This window comes from Corvus cornix, chromosome 1A (genome assembly GCF_000738735.6).
Source record: "Corvus cornix cornix isolate S_Up_H32 chromosome 1A, ASM73873v5, whole genome shotgun sequence".
NCBI classification, from domain to species: domain Eukaryota; kingdom Metazoa; phylum Chordata; class Aves; order Passeriformes; family Corvidae; genus Corvus; species Corvus cornix.
Genome location: NC_047057.1, coordinates 15391929 through 15409189, shown reverse-complemented (window position 1 = coordinate 15409189; position 17261 = coordinate 15391929). Strand labels below are relative to the sequence as shown.

Genomic DNA, 17261 nt, shown 5'->3' with positions numbered 1-17261 from the left:
GCAGTGCTAAGGGCTGGGTCACAGTGGCTGGAAAGTGACCCAGCAGAAAAGGACCTGGGGGTACTGGTCAACAGCAGATGAGCGTGAGCCACTGTGTGCTCAGGTGGCTAAGAAGGCCAATAGAAACCTGGCTTGTATCAGCAAAAGTATAACCAACAGGACTAGGGAGGTTCAGCCCCCTGTACTCTGCACTGGTGAGGGTACACCTCAAATCCTCTGTCCAGTTTTGGGGATCTCATGACAAGAGGGACACTGAGGTGCTGGAGAGAAGAGCAACAGAGCTGGTGAAGGGTCTGTCTTATGAGCCCAAGTATGAGGAGTGGCTGAGGAAGCTGAGGGGTGTTCAGCCTGGGGGAAAGGAGGCTCAGGAGAGACCTTATTGTTCTCTGTAACTGCCTGAAAGGAATTTGTAGCCAAGTGGGGGTGATTTTTTTCTACCAAGTAACAACTAATAGTACAAGAGGAAATGGCCTCAAGTTGCAGCAGTGGACATTTAGGTTGGATATTAGGAAACGTTTCTTCACTAAAAGGGCTGTCAAGCTCTAGAACAGGGTGCTCCAGGACATGGTAGATTAACCATTCCTGAAGTTATTTAAAAGACATTTACATGTGGCTAAAAGGCATTCAGTGGACTTGGAAGTGCTGGATTGAGTTGAACTCAATCATCTTACCAGTCTTCTCTAACCTAAAATATTATATGATTGTATGAAAGACCAGGCAGTGGTGTGATGCAATTTTCAAACCTCAAGCAGTTGTGACATATGTAACTAGACCAAATTAATTGCTGCCGTACAAAACCACCAGTTGCAGATTTGGGAGGTGCACAGCTGCCTTCTACGTAGTGCTTTCCTACCCTGGGGCAGGTACCAGTGACAAGAACCACAGGAAAGCAGCTGCGGTTCCTGTGTGTGGTGCACCGGTATCTAATGTCCAAAACCTTCCAACAAAGAAGGATGACCCATGTCACTTGGACCTGCTCTCAGACCACTTTCACTGTAATTTCTGAATACCCGAAAACAAACATGGACTAGTGGGAGAACAGTGCTGCTCAGTCGAAGAGTCTGTAGAGAAACATCTTCTGTAATATTAATAACTTGATATTCACATTGAGTGCAAGGCTGCAACCAGGATATGAAATCTGCCAAATCCCAGTCAGTTCAAATCCTTCTCAACTCAGTCTGACATGGACCTATCCACCAAGAGCACAAAACCTCTGAGGTGTACAGGCCTGAAATAAAGCTGATGTCCCTTCTTTTTATACATGCCACAGAGAGTTCCACGTGCAAACGTCCCCAAGGCCCCAATGGTGACAGGTGAAATATGTTTACCTTTTCTTTTCCTTTATCCTACCCAGTCAGCACAACCGAGGAGAAAGTAAGGGATGAATCAAGGAAAGTTTTTTTTTCATAACTCTGTGAAAATAAAATCAATTTACAGGCTATTCAGAAAATTTGCATCTAGATTCCTTCCCTAAAGAAACAGGCAGGTGGATAATTCTGTGGATGAACAAAGAAAAATATTCTTGTTGATGTTACAAATATAGGACTATAAAGTATTTCATATGCTGTAATGAGGAAAACAGTGATAAGCCCATATCTGCGAGACTAAAGGTTTGTTCCTTTTTTCCTGCTGAGATGGTTAACTTCTTGCAGCCTTTCTTATTTACATTTTAAATAATGAAACACCCACGAGTACCAGACATTTTCCACTACTGCTCTGTGCAAAAAGAATATTAATAACATTATTAATAAAGCTGGAAAGACTGCAATAAATGTCTCGGTGCTTAAGACAAAGGAGCATCTTGAAGAACTCAGCAGATATTCTGTTTTATGCAGGTTTGATAAGACAGGTACAATTAAAATGTTTTCTCTGTTAGTAGATTAGAAATGCCAATATATGTAACAGAAACTGCCTAAAGTGTAGGCACATTTGTTCAAAGAGATTGCATTCCCAGTTGGTTACCAAACACTTGCTACATTTCCTGGCCCTCAAATCCCTTCTCAAGCTGCTGCAAACCAGGATGGAGCAAATGCCCCTGTGGTCTTCACCAGCGCAAATCTGATGGAGCTAGAAAAGAAAAGATCTGTGCAGAATACAGGTCCCAGGTGCTAGAAGCTGCACCCCTAAGACTGTGGATTGATTTGTCCTCTCAACAACTGCAGGCCATGTTGATGCCACAGTATCTGTGAAAACATGCTCACACGATCCAGTTATAATTGATGACAGGCATAATACATATACTACACAGTGGATAGGACATACATTCCAGGGCTGAGGAGTTGTGGAAACAACTGGAACAGTGCTAATGTATACTGACAGCTTCATTTGGGGCAGGGGAGTTGTCAGTGTTTCAAATACTGCAGGTTGCCATCAGGAAAATAACTAAAAGGACATATGAAATTCATGGTTCACGGTCTACACATAGCATTTTATATCTTTCCACAATGCTAGAGGACTTATTAGCTCAGGACATCAAAAGTAATTTATTTCACTGTATATTTGCTCTGTATTTTGCCTTGTCTGAAAAAAACCCAAAAAACAAAATTTAAAAGCCTGAATGGCAGCAGGAAATGGTTCAGAAAGTGTTTCAGATTTTAGGTCCAACTGTATGCTTAGGAGGGATAAGGACATTCCTGGATGTCCCTTCATCCAGGACAAGGATAGCTATCCTCGTTATCAACTGTTTTGTAAGAAATTCAATAAAAGAGGAAGGAAAACAGAAAAATTATAATAATGGGCACAGTCCAGCAGTATAGTGTCAAAGGAAGAAGAGGTGAAGGAGGAAAAAGAAAGGGAGTGATGTTGCTTTCCTGCCTGAAGGAGGAAACCTAGTTTGGAGGATAGATGTGCATCTTTCTGACTTACCCTGATATCTACAAATTGTCTTCCAAGTTGCTGACTTTTCTTATTCACTGCTTTTCTTTCTTTTCATTCTATTCTTTGTTATCAAGGCTTCTAAAATACAGCCACTAAGATTTTTACTCTGAATTTGAGAATGAATTAGACACCATCAACCCCGAATACTAGAAAATCACTGGAGTCTTTATATTGTGCTATCTTCTCAGTAACAGCTTTTAACATTTGTGGTGCAGAGTGTATCACGGTTTTAGATAAATTACTGCAAATATATAATTTAACAAGTTCTCTGTACAGGCAGACTTTTATCACACATATATCTGTATGAAGCACACAGTAGAAACATGAGGAAAAAGGAGATGATACAGCCCATGATCTATTACTGCACTCTATGCATGCTCTTACAGCTGGTCTGCAGATTCTAACTTCAAAGACAGATTCAGTCTTTTCTCTTTTCCTTCCCTGAACAACAGTACAGCTGCTGCACAAATCCCTTGTGTATTCAAGTCCTAGGGCTTAAAGTGTTGGTTTTGGCTGGGGTAGAGTTAATTTTCTTCACAGTAATTAGTATGAGGCTGTCCTTTGGACAAGGAGTTGGGAGGGGACACAGCCGAAATGGCTGACCCCAACTGACTCAAGGGATATTCCAGACATCACCCTCAGCATATAAAACTGGGGAAAGAGGAGGAAGGAGGGGATGTTCTCAGTGGTGGTGTTTGTCTTCCCAAGTCACCAATACCTGTGAAGAAACACTGCTTTCCTGGGGATGGCCGAACTCCTGCCTGCCCAAGGGAAGTAGTGAATGAATTCCTTGTTTTGCCTGCGTGCGTGTCTTTTGCTTTCCCTATTAAACTGTCTTTATCTCAACCCATGAGTTTTCTTATTTTTACCCTTTCAATCCTCTCCCCCATCCCACTAGGGGGGAGTGAGTGAGTGGCTGCATGAGGCTTAGTTGCTGACTGGGGTTAAACTCTGACCCTCACAAAAGCAGATCAAGACTCAGAAATGCACAAGAGAGAATACACTACTGGCCCCTCTCATCACTTCTGCAGAGCAGTCTGCGAGTTGCATTTATTTGTTGAAATTCTGCTCAGATTGTCAAAGACATTCACAATACCCCCAGCAGAATCCATATAGGAATGAAGACCCCTTCAACACTGTCATAAAAAATGCAGTAAGAACTGACCATTTAGCACTGGGTGTCAAAGGCCAAAATCTTTTGAGGGAGCATATGGTGAAAGAGCTTGAGCCTCTATAAATCATGAAATCTGGTTGGTGTTGCAGACTCCACCTTGTACTGTGTGCTTACCATACTACTAAGCTTTGCTGGCAGTCAAAATATAGTTCCTACCAGGACACTTCATGCCAATACCTAATAAAGATGGTGGATAATTCACTGAAGAATAGAAATCTGAAGGTGGGTGCTCTAAAGCAAGCCCTATCCCAGCTTAGTGCCTTACCCATTATTAAGTTAGAGTCAGTTTCTTTGTTTTCTTACAGCAGAACAGGCAGAGGATATCTCAGAGCCATTGGCTCAAGGCATGGCATCAAACATCCCAGAACTCCAAAGGGCTGAATAAAACCTAAAACTCAATTTTGCCTCTTCACAGACAAGTGCCTAGTTCTAGTTCTAATGACTCTTCCCTAACAAGTACTGTTCCTATGAAACTGACAGATTTAGCAGGAGAAAATAAGAAACACCAGCAAACACAGGAGATGGGGGAATTTGAGAGTCTCTTAAGATTCAGGAGACTGCAATAAAGCTCTCATACCAAATCAAATGTAGTGGTGCCTAAGTGAGACCATGTGGTCCCAAAGCCACCTATAATCCAAACAATTTCTACTCTACCATTCAGCCTTAGGAAAATTTCTTGCATAGCTTCACTGCCAATCCAGAGCTAAAAATCAGCAACTGGAGCATCCTTATTCATCTGGCCTTGGAGCAGAGCAGGTTGTTTGCTCCAGAGAACAAGGTCTGGGTGACACCATCTGTGTATTCTTCTCAATTCCTCATGAGATAATTCAAATGAAAGAATAAACATTTATGGGAGATTGAAGGCTTTGGATCAGATAGTCAATAAATCCCAGAAGGAGAAAAGTAGCACTTTCAATAACCATCAGGTTTCCCAGTCAACTCAAAATGTCATGAAATGGTACTCAAAGAAACAAAGGTATGTTATCAGCTTCTAAACATGGGTTGTGCCCTAAGCACTGACAGACTGTACCCCAGAGGCCAGGGCCTTCCCACTTTCTGGGATTATTTCATGGGCAACATATGAGCATCTTCTGGGAAAAGAAAAAGAATACTCAAGAGAAACCTACTGAGGTAGCAGAAGTATTTCTGACATCAGTTCAGGGCCATCCAGGAGAATGATAGTGTATAAAAAGGGGGTGATTTTACTCTACAATAAAAAATGGGGTTCACACCTGAATGAGTGATACTGCTAAAAACAGTAAGAAGCTCTGAAGCTTTCGCAGATCAGTGTAACAAAAAACACCTGGGTGGGCTGAAGTTTCAAGTGGGAACTGGGAAGTTGTGTTCCTGCAGTCAGATAGCTAGAAGTCTGAAAGATAAGCTATATATGGCTAATGACCTACATTTATAGTTAAGGTTGTCAATCAGGCTGGGTTAAAATACATGTAAAGGCTGTAAACTGCTTCCAGAAATGCCTGAGAGTCCACTGCATATTTAACAGGTCATCTGATTTAAGGACTAAAGTCATACCTTTCTCCCCTAAACCTCTGCATATAATGCAATTCGATGAAATACTAAAGATATACAAGTCATCTGCAAATATTATGTGTCCAAACTGGTAAGATGTTCAACAGATTACATCTTTAAGTGGCAGAATAAACATACAGAATAGTAGTGAGCTAAGGAAGACCCTGACAATACTCTGAATGTATAGAAGGAAAAGAATAAGCTCCTAGGGATTGTTGCTTGCTATTCAGTGTAAACATTGGATTGCTGAATACTTGTTATAAAAGATGTAGACTTCATCACACTGAGCACAAAGATTCACAGCCTCAGAGGAAGCATTAAAATCAATAACACAGAGAAATATCTCCAAAGTGCAAGAAAGTGTCTTGGATTCTTACAGTTTGACTAATGATTTCATGTGAAGCAGCCTACGGCACTTTTCCAGGAAAGTGGGCACAGCACCAAGCCTGACTGAGTTCAAGAGGCACTTGATATGATTCTTGGGGCTTCCCTGTGCAGGGTCAGCAGTTGGACTTGATGATCCTTGTGATGATCCTTCCATCTCAGAATATTCTGTGATTCTGCAGAATTTCTTTCTACTCACTCAATGAAGAGGAAGCTTTTCCATGACTAGGTTCAACATTCATGGACACAAATACTATTTTTAGAAGTGTTTTATGCATGTAAATATGTTGACATGGCACTTTTATAAAATATATCTCTGTGTGTCTATGCACAGGAACACAAGCTGGAAGAGAACCTCTTTCCTTTCAGTATGGTGAAAATATGAGCCTGACTGGGTACAGATTAAATTCTAAGTAGCACAAAAGCTTCTGGGCAGTTAGTTAAATGTCTCTTACTGTGTCATCATGACCAAACTACAAAGCTCTGAAAGCATAAATACTCTCACTAACTTGTGTTAATCAAAGATATTCACAATGCTTCTCCAAGCAGTCAAAAACACAGCAAAAGGTGCCAGAGAAAGTCCATTAAATAACGCAAGAACCTGTATGTATTCAGAGTTAACAGCCTACTTTATCAAAGAAGAAAATATGTCAGATGTAATACAATGTGATAGAGAAAGAGTTTTGCAATAATAGTAAGTCTTTAAGAAAAGACATGTACATTATAAAATCAGATGCGTTGTTATGATCATCTAATCTGACTTCTTGTATACCATTAAACCTGACCCAGTCAAGTCCACAACTTCCCAGCATGCAGTGTAGCTACTTGAGAGACTTCAAGCTAGATATAAAAACATCAGGAACAAAATTCCTTAGAATTAGTATTATTTATACTTGTTCTCCTGTTTCTGATTAGCTGTGGCATCCTACTATGCTTTTTAAAAATGGAGCTAAGAAAATTTTGCTTCTGAGTCCTCTTCTTTGTATAAGTACTTCTTAACCTTGACAAAGATAAGATCAAATTCATCTAAGCTCTTCTTCAGAGCAGAGTTTCTCATACTGATACTGTTCTTACAGCTTTTTTTCCGAATTCTGTCCAACATCTCAAGTTCCCTTTGAAGTGTTTCAGTGTTTTGTGGGTTTCGTTAATGCCAGAAAGGTAGGAATGACATCTTCTTATATCTCTATGAGATGTTTCCCTGCTTTGTAATCAAAAGGCCATGAGCATTTTTAACAGCTGCAACATCCTGAGAATTCATTATGAGAAGAGAAAGCAGCATTTTACAGAAGGCTGTATAGGAAGACACAAGGTCAAGAGTAGGAGGAACTAGCATGTGTTGCTTTTTCTGATACAGTGTGCTAACTCCTCCGTTTCCCCATTTCTTAGCCTTCCTTTTCAAACCCTATAATCTCTTAAAACATTTGGAAAAGTATCCTAAGTGCATGCAGTTTGGAAAATGGCAGGAGCCTTTCTAATGGAAGGCTGTAACTCAGTGTTATGGTCGAGAGGGGTTTCTGTTCCTCCCTGATGGTCACATTTCTGTCTCTGGATTACTTGGAGCATTCACTTTTCCACACTTTCATGCAATTGCATCACATTTAACGCTTCCACTAGTAATTTTCTTTCCCTTCTAGTTGTGCATAATTTCATCCAAAGAAATAATCCGGTTTTCTGAAATATCTCTAACATCAAGATACTTTTTAATGATACCAGCAACTTCCTGAGAGAGATATTTTTGCCTTTCTGCTTTTCTGTTCTTGTTCTTTTCTGCATTTGCTAGTATCTCTTTTAATGTGTTGTTCCTTTTCCTCAGTGTTACCCTCTCGTTACTTTAGCCGTTCTTTGCTTTTTCTTTAAACACTTATGTTTTCAAATTAACTTTGATCTCTGTGTGTGGGTTGGCCTGGATAATACTGTTTTTTATCTCTGTTGTATGTCTGCACCTTTTTCTCCATTAATCTTCCAAACCTATAAATTATTGCAGAACATATTTCTATTTTCCCCTCACTGCTTCTGCCACAGAGAATTCACACTGACTTTTGACTTATTACTTTAAGTTGTCCAAGACTTTTGTCATTCTCAGATTCTTGAGAAAGGCTGTTAATATTTAAGGGCTATATTTTGAACTCAGAGAAACACCTGTAACTTCAAGCATCTTCAGTGGAAATCTGTAGGCATCTTTCAGAGATGAGTTTGACCTTCAGTACACAAACTAAGTTAAAATATGTTCCAATGCATGGAATATTTCTCTCCGCTGTCATATCTATATCTATATCATCTTTATCTATATCATCTATATCTATTTCTATCTATATCTATACTCAATTATGTTGTGTTTCATTTTTGGTGCGTGGGGAGCCACATCTTTTTGCAAGTTAGGCCCATGAAACAGCAGAACCACCATCCCATTAAAATATAAAAACGAAGGCAAAATCACTTTTGGACTGTCTACAAATAAAATAAAAATAATAATGCAAATAAAATGTAAATAAAATACAGAATAATGTTTCTGTCACTTGGAGTTTTAAAGATATGGATGAATTGTGGACTAGTGAAAACAAAAAAGCTGAAATCTTCAGCCTGTACTCCATCAGAAAGCAGAAGAATTGCGCAGTTGATCATTTTTAATACATGGAAACATCCTTCTCATCCACAAAGCCCTCCAGGGATTTAACGTGGAAGAAATATCTTTTGGGTATGCATAGAGCACTCTTTGTTACAGTATGAGAGGGAAGCCCCCCCCGCCAATGCCAGGATTGATTGAGCATTGACCTGTGCACAATTTCAAACCCCTACCAGACAAATGCTCACATATGTTTGATTTGCTTGTCCTCAGCTGCACGTTGTGTTCTTCAAAAGAACAGGATGTCAAATTTCTTAAAGGAATGGGAGATAGCCCTTTTTCTGAGGTGCAGTGCATGTGTTCAGATGGAGAATGCACAGAGAAGCCAGTCATCAGCCCTCGGAGGCAGTGGCAAGAGTCCTCATCAGGACCAGAAGGGTCACAGCAGAGTTTGTGGCAACACAGAAAGTTTCTGAATCAGCTGAATGTAAGTGTGAATGCAAAGACTTGCAGCAGGCAAAGGAAATTTTTTGTAAGACACTTTTATTGCTAGTCACTTTGAGATTGTGCTACTTAAAAAGCTACTTAAGCCTGTATTTCTAATACAACCAAGCTTTGGTGGCTTAAAGGCTTTTGTTTGGGAGCTCACAAGAAGGAAACACCTAAGTGCATACTCTTCAAAGTTCTGGCCAGTTCAATGCCCCTGCAGGAAAATCATTCTCTTCATCATTCTGTGTGTTTTATTAGTGTGTGACTACATGTGAAGGAGGAGCTCCATGCCTTTCCAGCAAGCTGAAAAAGCCAAGTTGGACAGAATTTAGGGTCTTGATTCCCTATGCATCAAGGCATGATTAATGTAGCATGCAGGTTTGCAGCTCCCTCACTGCACAAGCACAGGCACAGGGCCCATATTCATTTTGTCCCACTGATCTGAGGTCTCAGTCTCTCCTGATATCTGTAAGTCTTTCTGCTCTGGGATGAGTGGCCTCCCATGCTTGGGATTAAGGTCTATTTCTATTAACTTCTCCATGTGATGACTTCTCCAGGGAAAAAACAGATTCACCAAAAACATTCAGTTTGGGACCTGCATGGTTCAAAAGATCTCCAAACAGCTACAGGACTATTTTCCATAATTACTACTTTTCAGATATGTCCATTTTATTAAATTGTGTTTTCCTTGGAGAGAAAAACATTGTTTTATGCTAATTGTGACCATAAAAAAAAGGGAAGGCACTACAATGTGAGAATGAATTCACACACAAACATACTTTGAAAATAATAGTGCTAAATTACACTTTATTGCATAAGCTATGTACAATGCAGTTTTTATAACAATGATATATCGAATTAATACAAATTTTCACAGGCTTGAATGAATTCTGTGCTACATCAGGAAGGTAATTTTTACTATTTTCTAAAAGTAACTGAACTGCTGGTCTCTTCATCAAGAAGGCAATTAATATTCCCCTGATTGTTTCACACAATTAAGGAATATGCCATACATAAACAAATTCTTTTCATTGTTGTAAGGATAATTTTACCCCACATTCTCTATATTCTGAGACAGCTTGAATACAGGTGGCTTGAGATAATAACCACATTTAAAGAATAACCTCTAAGCTAGTTTTTTCTAGCAATCATCACTTAATCTCCAAATCCATTTACTTTTGGGGGGGTGATAAAAATACTGTTTATCAAATGCCGTGGTTCAAGATTATTTCTCTTCACATTGGCCTTCAGAGCTCAGAATATCCCTTTCTCTCAATGACAGAGGGAACATGCTTAGAACAGGGCCAATCTTCATGATGTCAGATAAAAGTTAGTTAGATTCAATCATGATCTGGGATTAAGGAAAGACCGAAATGAATGCTAACCATGAACAAATCCTTTAAATTGTCAGATTATGATTGCTTTGTTGACATCTTTAATAAAACAGATAGAATATTTACATTTTTCTATTCAGAATGGAAACTACTGAATATTTAAAAGATCTGTGTTTGCATTTTCCGAAAATTCTATATTGGGCAAGCAAAACATAATCACCTTTTCCCTATGTGAAACCTGACCACATGAAGAGATGTTGTACAGGGAAAATAATATTGTCTTGGCTATACTTCTTTCTTTAGTAACATTTCCTAAAAGTAAAATTGATAGCATTTAAATTTAAGAACAAAAGATAGGTTAATCATAGTTTGAACAGGTCATGAGCTCCTTTGAAATTTTTACCACAGTTGCTCAGCACTTGTAAATCAGCCCTTGATTTTTGAAATGTTTATTACTCCCTCCAGCATAGCCACAGGCTCAAAAGAGTTGTTTTTAATAACAACAGTAGTAATTTCAACACAGTTCCCTTGTTTTTCTCAATGCCTTGTTTACTTTTGAACTCGAAAGAGAAACACAATTAATTTAATTTTTTCTTCCTACTTGGGATAACATTTCTATTAATATAGGAAGAAATAATCCTTGAACAACACCATTTTGGTATTTAGTCCATCAGAAAACTCTTGGTCACTTGCTTTTTTTATTTTTGTCCATGCAGACTTTGAAAGCAATTTAAGGGCACAAATATCTATCCATGGTCAATTGGTAGGGACCAGCTCATATTCACATTGTACAGACTACATACTATTCTGCTGGCATGGACCATCTATGTCCATGATGTGCATCAAGTGGCACACACAGTTGCACAGAATTTTTTAGCCCAGAACCTTTAACACCTCATCAAAAGCAGCCCCTCTGATAAGGACCATATCTTTTCATCTGTTTAACACATCCCATGTGAGATGACCACCCTGTCATGCAGGTCTATGGACAATTTTTATCACGTATCACTGGAACATATTGTCTGCTGCCCCTTTCAAGTATCTTATGTTCAGAAAGCCTTGGCATGATGTGGCTCATCCTTCAGAAAAGGGTTCAAGTAAAATGGAAAGGCTTGTCAGCATACAGAAAAACTCCAGAGTGCTGGCTCCAACAGTGACCACAACTAGATATAACCAGAGAATGTGAGAAACTAAAAGCTAGTAGCACTTCCCAAAAATGTTTTTCTCACCTCCAACAAAGGGAACATCATAAGGCAAAGGTGATTATATCTAACAACTTTTGACTTTTTTTTTGCTAATATGTCCAGCTGCTCTTGAAAGACATTAACTTTCACAAGATGCTGTAGAGAGGCATTTCACAGACTAGTTACCAGCTGTTTGAAGAATGCTTGACTTTTATTTACTTTGGGCCTACTATTTTCCAACTTCATTTCAATCCCCCAAGCCCTTGTATCAAAGGAGACTTTGATCAGTGAGTAACCACCATCTCAGTGTCATTCTTCATACAGCCTCCTAACTAGTCTTCCTCACTCATCTCTTTCCCATCTAGAAGAGTCTGTGTTCATTTAGTTCATTCTCATACAGAAGCTATTAAGTGCTGGAGGAATTAACTCTGTATGACCAGCAGAAAGTGGAGGACATCTTTGCTGGGGATGTTTCCAAGCATCTCATCACCACAGCCCTGAGTAGTTCCCCTTTCCTTTTTCCTGAGGGTGAGAGGAGCAGTTCCCATATACGTGAGTCCCACTGGGTTCAGGGCTGTTCAGAAGAGCAGTACAGTATTACTGAGTGTCACACAGGATCCAGAGCCTGCAGTAATGATGCATCCCACACTCAGTCATCAGGGAGGGGACCTGGGACAGATGGGCTGTTGCTGAGTGGTGAGTGACAGTCCCAGCTCTATGTCCCTTGTTCATGGGTGGTGAGGTGTAGTGGAATTGAGATAAAGTGCCTTCAGAGCTTGTCTCAACCTCTTAGTCCTGTGCTCTTGATCCTTAGTGCTTATCTCCTGTTCATTAAAGGCTGTTTCCTTGCATGATCTCTGTCCCTTAGGGAAGTGTCATGAGCTCCTTTTCATGGCCTATTGAGGTGTTCTTGCTGGAGGGCTTTCTCAGGTAGGAAGACTGAGACATGGTGAACCCTGTGGAAAAAGTTATTCTCTCTGTCTCAACCACAATTTCCTGCCATCAGATCTTGAATTGTTCAAGAATAAACAGAGATCAAAATAATATGTCTGTAGTGTGGACATCCAGGACCAGAGCCCTGCAGAGAAATAGAAAGAAAAACAAGATGATAGTGAGGATGAGCCAGCCTTATTTCAAAAGGCTACAGAAAGAGAAAATCAGACAGACTGGCAGTTACATGACCTTTAAGCCAAGTACTTGTGTGTGGCAAGAAGATCTACTTCCTAAGACCAAAAAATGCATTGACTTCTTGAGTGCCCTCACAAGCTCTCTGGCTTTTCCTGGGGAAATGATCAGCTATCAGTGAGCATATCCACGTAGTTACATTTTACATTTACGCATTAATTTTTTCTACCTTCTATTCTGGTTTTTTTCCCTCTGTGTTTTGTCATCTTTAAGTTTTCAGAACCAGAATAGAAGACAAAAACCAGTGATAAACACTGTTAATTACCCACACAGGCTTAGGGGCACACAAGAAAACATAAATCTGTGAGCTGACAAAAAATATCCTGTAAGAGGTCATTTGATAATTTTTCTAGTGCTATTGCTCTTATTAAATTATTTATCTGTGTGGATTTTAACAGGAGGAGTTTTCCCTACAGTCCTCAAGTATTAAAAGTTAAAATGACTGTGCAGAGGAGGAACCATACATTAGATGTTGCCAAACAGAAATGTTTCATTGGCTGCTTCAAAGCCAGTTACTGTCAAGTACTTTTGATGAAGAGACCTGTGCATGCAAAACAGAAATCAAGAGGCTGAATGGCCCCAACAGCCTTTTTGCACCAAAGTTGCTTGTTTAAAGCAAGTTCCAGTCAAGAATAATTGAACTCAGCTCAAATTAGATTGTTGCTCCTTAGCTCTGTGAAATGAGGTAGATGATCACAGTCCGTTTCCCATTAGCCCAACTGTCTGCTCTGCTAAAACCACCTGCACAATTGAAACTAATTGGTGCCCTCGACAGCAGTATCAGCAGAGAGGATACAATTAAATAGTCATGGATTATGAACTATATCCTCCCCCTGAAGACATGATACCTTTAGATACCAGCAGTGAGCAAGCTCGCCTGGTTGGAGCTTGGAGTGGGCTGAATTTACACCAGTGGGCTGCCATTCAAGATCCAGTCACAAGCAGAAATGCAAGTCTATGTACAAATGAACATTAATAAGGATATATTTATTCAGCTGGAATATAGACAGGCCTAGAGCAGGGGAAAACACATCCTACTCTATTTGAATTGAAGGGATCAAAGTGATATGAGCCCCAGAGCTACCAAAAGGCCATCAGACACAGATCTCATGAGGGACTCCTAAATTCCCTTTCCTCTAGGGACTCGTGTCAGCACAGCAGTAAAAAGCAAATGGCATTGACTCATAGAGCAGCATATTTAGAACAGGCTGAGAGTATACTGGTACAGTGCTGCTGCTGGTAAGAGCAGCCTCTGACCATCAACCAGGCTGTTTTCACCCATCAGTGAGAGCCAGACCACTGAAACCTGGTGCACTTCTGACAGAAACAGTTCCTCTTCTAAGCTAGCCAGTTGGATTCATCTTGCTCTCTGCTGTGCTGCTCCTCAAAGGGCAGCGTGTAAGAAAGGCATGAGCATATCATTCAAGGGCTGGATCTTAAGGAATGTTTTTGTAGACTCATAAAAATATGCTTTTATTGGCTTTTACAGATATATGAGCACTTGTGCTTCTCTGTTACTCTTTTTAATATGGCATTTTATACTTTGAATTTCTATAGGGTGCTTTTTTTCTAAGGACTGTAAAATGATTAAAAGCACCAACAAAGAAAACTTCATACTGCAGTTGGAAGAGAAGCAAAACTTTTCTGCTTGTGTAGCAATTTTCCCCTCTCTACAGGCCAGTTTGGAGTCAGATCATCAACTTCAGAGCCAGGACTGAATGCCAGGCATCCCTCCCTACACTCTAACAAATATTAAACATTTGCTCTAGCCATATTTGATGCCTCAGAGGGGTTGATGCTCTGACACAGCAGAGAGAATCATTTACTGTATTGTTCTGCCTAGAGATATGACAGTTCAAAGCACAATACTTTGTGCTTCTTCAGATTTTCCAGTGTTTGTTCAACAGAGAATTGCTCCTCACTGACAGCCTCTGTTCAAAAACATAAAATAACTGTAACCCAGCTGGAGTGATATCTGTCAATGCATTGACACGCACAAGCCATAAAGTTGTTCAAAATAAATTGTAAAAAACAGCTTCTGGTTTCAGATAATGACTACGCAACACAACGTTTGCTCTCAGAGCATTGGTTTAAGATGCATCAGATGTGTGGTGCTCCATAGGATGCCAACAAAAACCAGATTTCTCAGAAGTGATTAGAGGGCACAACTACTCCTAATGTGACTCCAACAGTCAAATTTTCAGATGACTTATTTAGCAAACTGATCTGCTTTGGAAGTCCAGCCCTAGATGTGAACGATAAATTGATTTTAAGCCCCTACTCTGTTTTATAAAAAGGAAAAGTCAAAGGTCAACAGCAAACTGCTTTTCCTTAAAAAAAAAAAAAAAGAAAAACAACAAAAAAACTGCACTTCCAAAGAGGTAGTGCATTAAGCACCTGTAAACGTTCCCTCAAATGCACTCCCTGATTATGCTGGGATAGAGAGATTCTTAAACTTGTGAGTTTTCTAAAGCATAATTCTTCTCCTAATTGTCATGCATTTAAAAAATTTTATGTAGAAAAAAGAAATCATCAAAATCAGAAAAAAAATCATTAAAAAATTGCCTAAGTTTGCACACAAAAAATCTTCCACACGAATTAAAAGTGAATGTCTAAATAAATTTCAGAGTGAATGTCTAAAACACATTCAGTCTCCAACTGAATGCTCATGCATCTTTATTTTTTTAGACTTTAACATGATTTTCTTTTCAGCTGGCAGTTTCTTTCATCTGCCCTGGAGTAAATGTAAATGGTATCCTCTGGTGATTGTTTAGGCACTGGCAAAAAGCTAAACAATGGCATCAGCAGTGCAAGTGTGAGTCAGCTGTGGCAATGCTCCTGGTATTTGGAGTCTTACATAAAGAACTACTGCTGATTTATTTCTCAAGGGTCATCAAAGAGAGAGTCTGCATGCAGTAACAACTTTCTTACAGCGCTCCGTTCATTCCTGAAGCAGCACAGTAAAAGAAAGGAAAAATATTATAGATCCATCACTCACTTCTTTCTTGAATTGCTTTTTAGTTCTACCATGGCTACCAAATTATTTTTCCCCAATCAACAGATCTGTGTTTTCAGTCTAATCAGATCAGAATGGATATCAGGATAGGTTATGTTTACTGATATTTTCATTAAAAAAAAAAATACTTCTGGACGGGCGCATTTATACTAGCAATGCAAAAAATTTATTTTTACAAGATTCCTAAATTCTTATTTGCATCTGACAATAGGATATGAGCAAAAAGGAAATGTTATCTAGTATTAAGACAGAGAAAACTGTTGAAAGCAAATACATTCAATTGAAATGTAGCTTTATTTGGGATCTTGCTATATCATACATCACTTTGCAAATATATTTGCAGACTTTGTGAACATCTTAACCAAAGAACAAAATCTAATGATGCAATCCTGAGCATCCTGATATTCATGTTTAATGAATATATACAGCATTATTCAAATCTATCCTTCACTTTGATTAAATTCCGTTTTTAAGAAAAATGCATTGAAATACAATTGATCTTTTAAAGAATTCAAGAGAGAGTATAGCAAAAAAAAGCCCTGATCAACTGTTTCAATTTAAAGAGCACACAGTAAACCCATTAGAAGATAGAGCTACATGTCTTTAGAATACATAGCAATAAATAAATTAAATCACCCAGAACAAATAGTACCAGCTGCTCCACAGATAAATATAGAAACTTGGAAATATAAAGGATAAAGTACTTCAACCTAAAATAAAATAAACAGTAAGAGGCAGTGAAATGTTGTCTTAGTCTCAAAAGCCTTATGTTACCCATTTATTTTGTACTGAGTCCATTTATTTTTCTCTCATGCTCTTCCCTCTGTGCATTCAGTGCATACTAAACAGTATAACATGAACTGTACCAAGCTGCATTTAAGCTTGATGGTGCCTAAGCTTACCTGTGACTTTTGGAGACAAGGGTTATTTTCAGGTTTGGAAAATTCTCTCTCCTTTCCCTCTCCTCCCATCAGCATCTAAAATGTCATTTGTGAGTTGGCTTTACACCCACTTTATTGACCATTCTCATGGTAAAAGGAAGAAAGCTGAAAGATAATTAGATTTTGAGTCTGGGTGAGTAATTTTAAGAGCTTTGCAAGTCTGACTCCGGGATATATTTTGTGTCAACCTCAGCTTTGTTCATTCAGTATAAAATGCTGCATGTTACAAGACAGGATGGTTCAGCTTCACAGGGTTATGGAAGGGCAAGGGAGTGACATCCTCAGAGCTTAATTATGTCAGCCTCAATTTGAGTTCCTTCATCATAAGTGTAAGTCAACATGTTTAAAGTTGACAAAACTGATATTTCAGTAAGCAAAAGCAATGAATTGCTTAAAAAGATGCTAGCTAAATTAAATTGATAGCAATAAAATCATTTACGCTTCAACAAAAAGGAAATGTACAATTCAAAAAAAAGCAAAACTAAACAAAGTACCTCATCTTGTCAAAACTACCATAAAAAGAATATATTTCCAATTTTGTTACAAATAAAGTAACAATTTACACAAAAAATACACAGATTTTTCTA

At 38.9% G+C, this 17261-nt stretch overlaps 1 long non-coding RNA gene across 1 annotated transcript; it reads right to left on the bottom strand.

Annotated features, from left to right (window-relative positions):
* Positions 1-9804: 9804 nt before the first annotated feature.
* On the bottom strand, positions 9805-16753 carry LOC109144117. Its single transcript, XR_002044635.3, has 2 exons — positions 16636-16753; positions 9805-12610 (listed from the first exon to the last, which is right to left on the bottom strand). It is a non-coding gene; the product is annotated as an uncharacterized LOC109144117 (long non-coding RNA).
* Between the last annotated feature and the right edge of the window lie 508 nt (positions 16754-17261).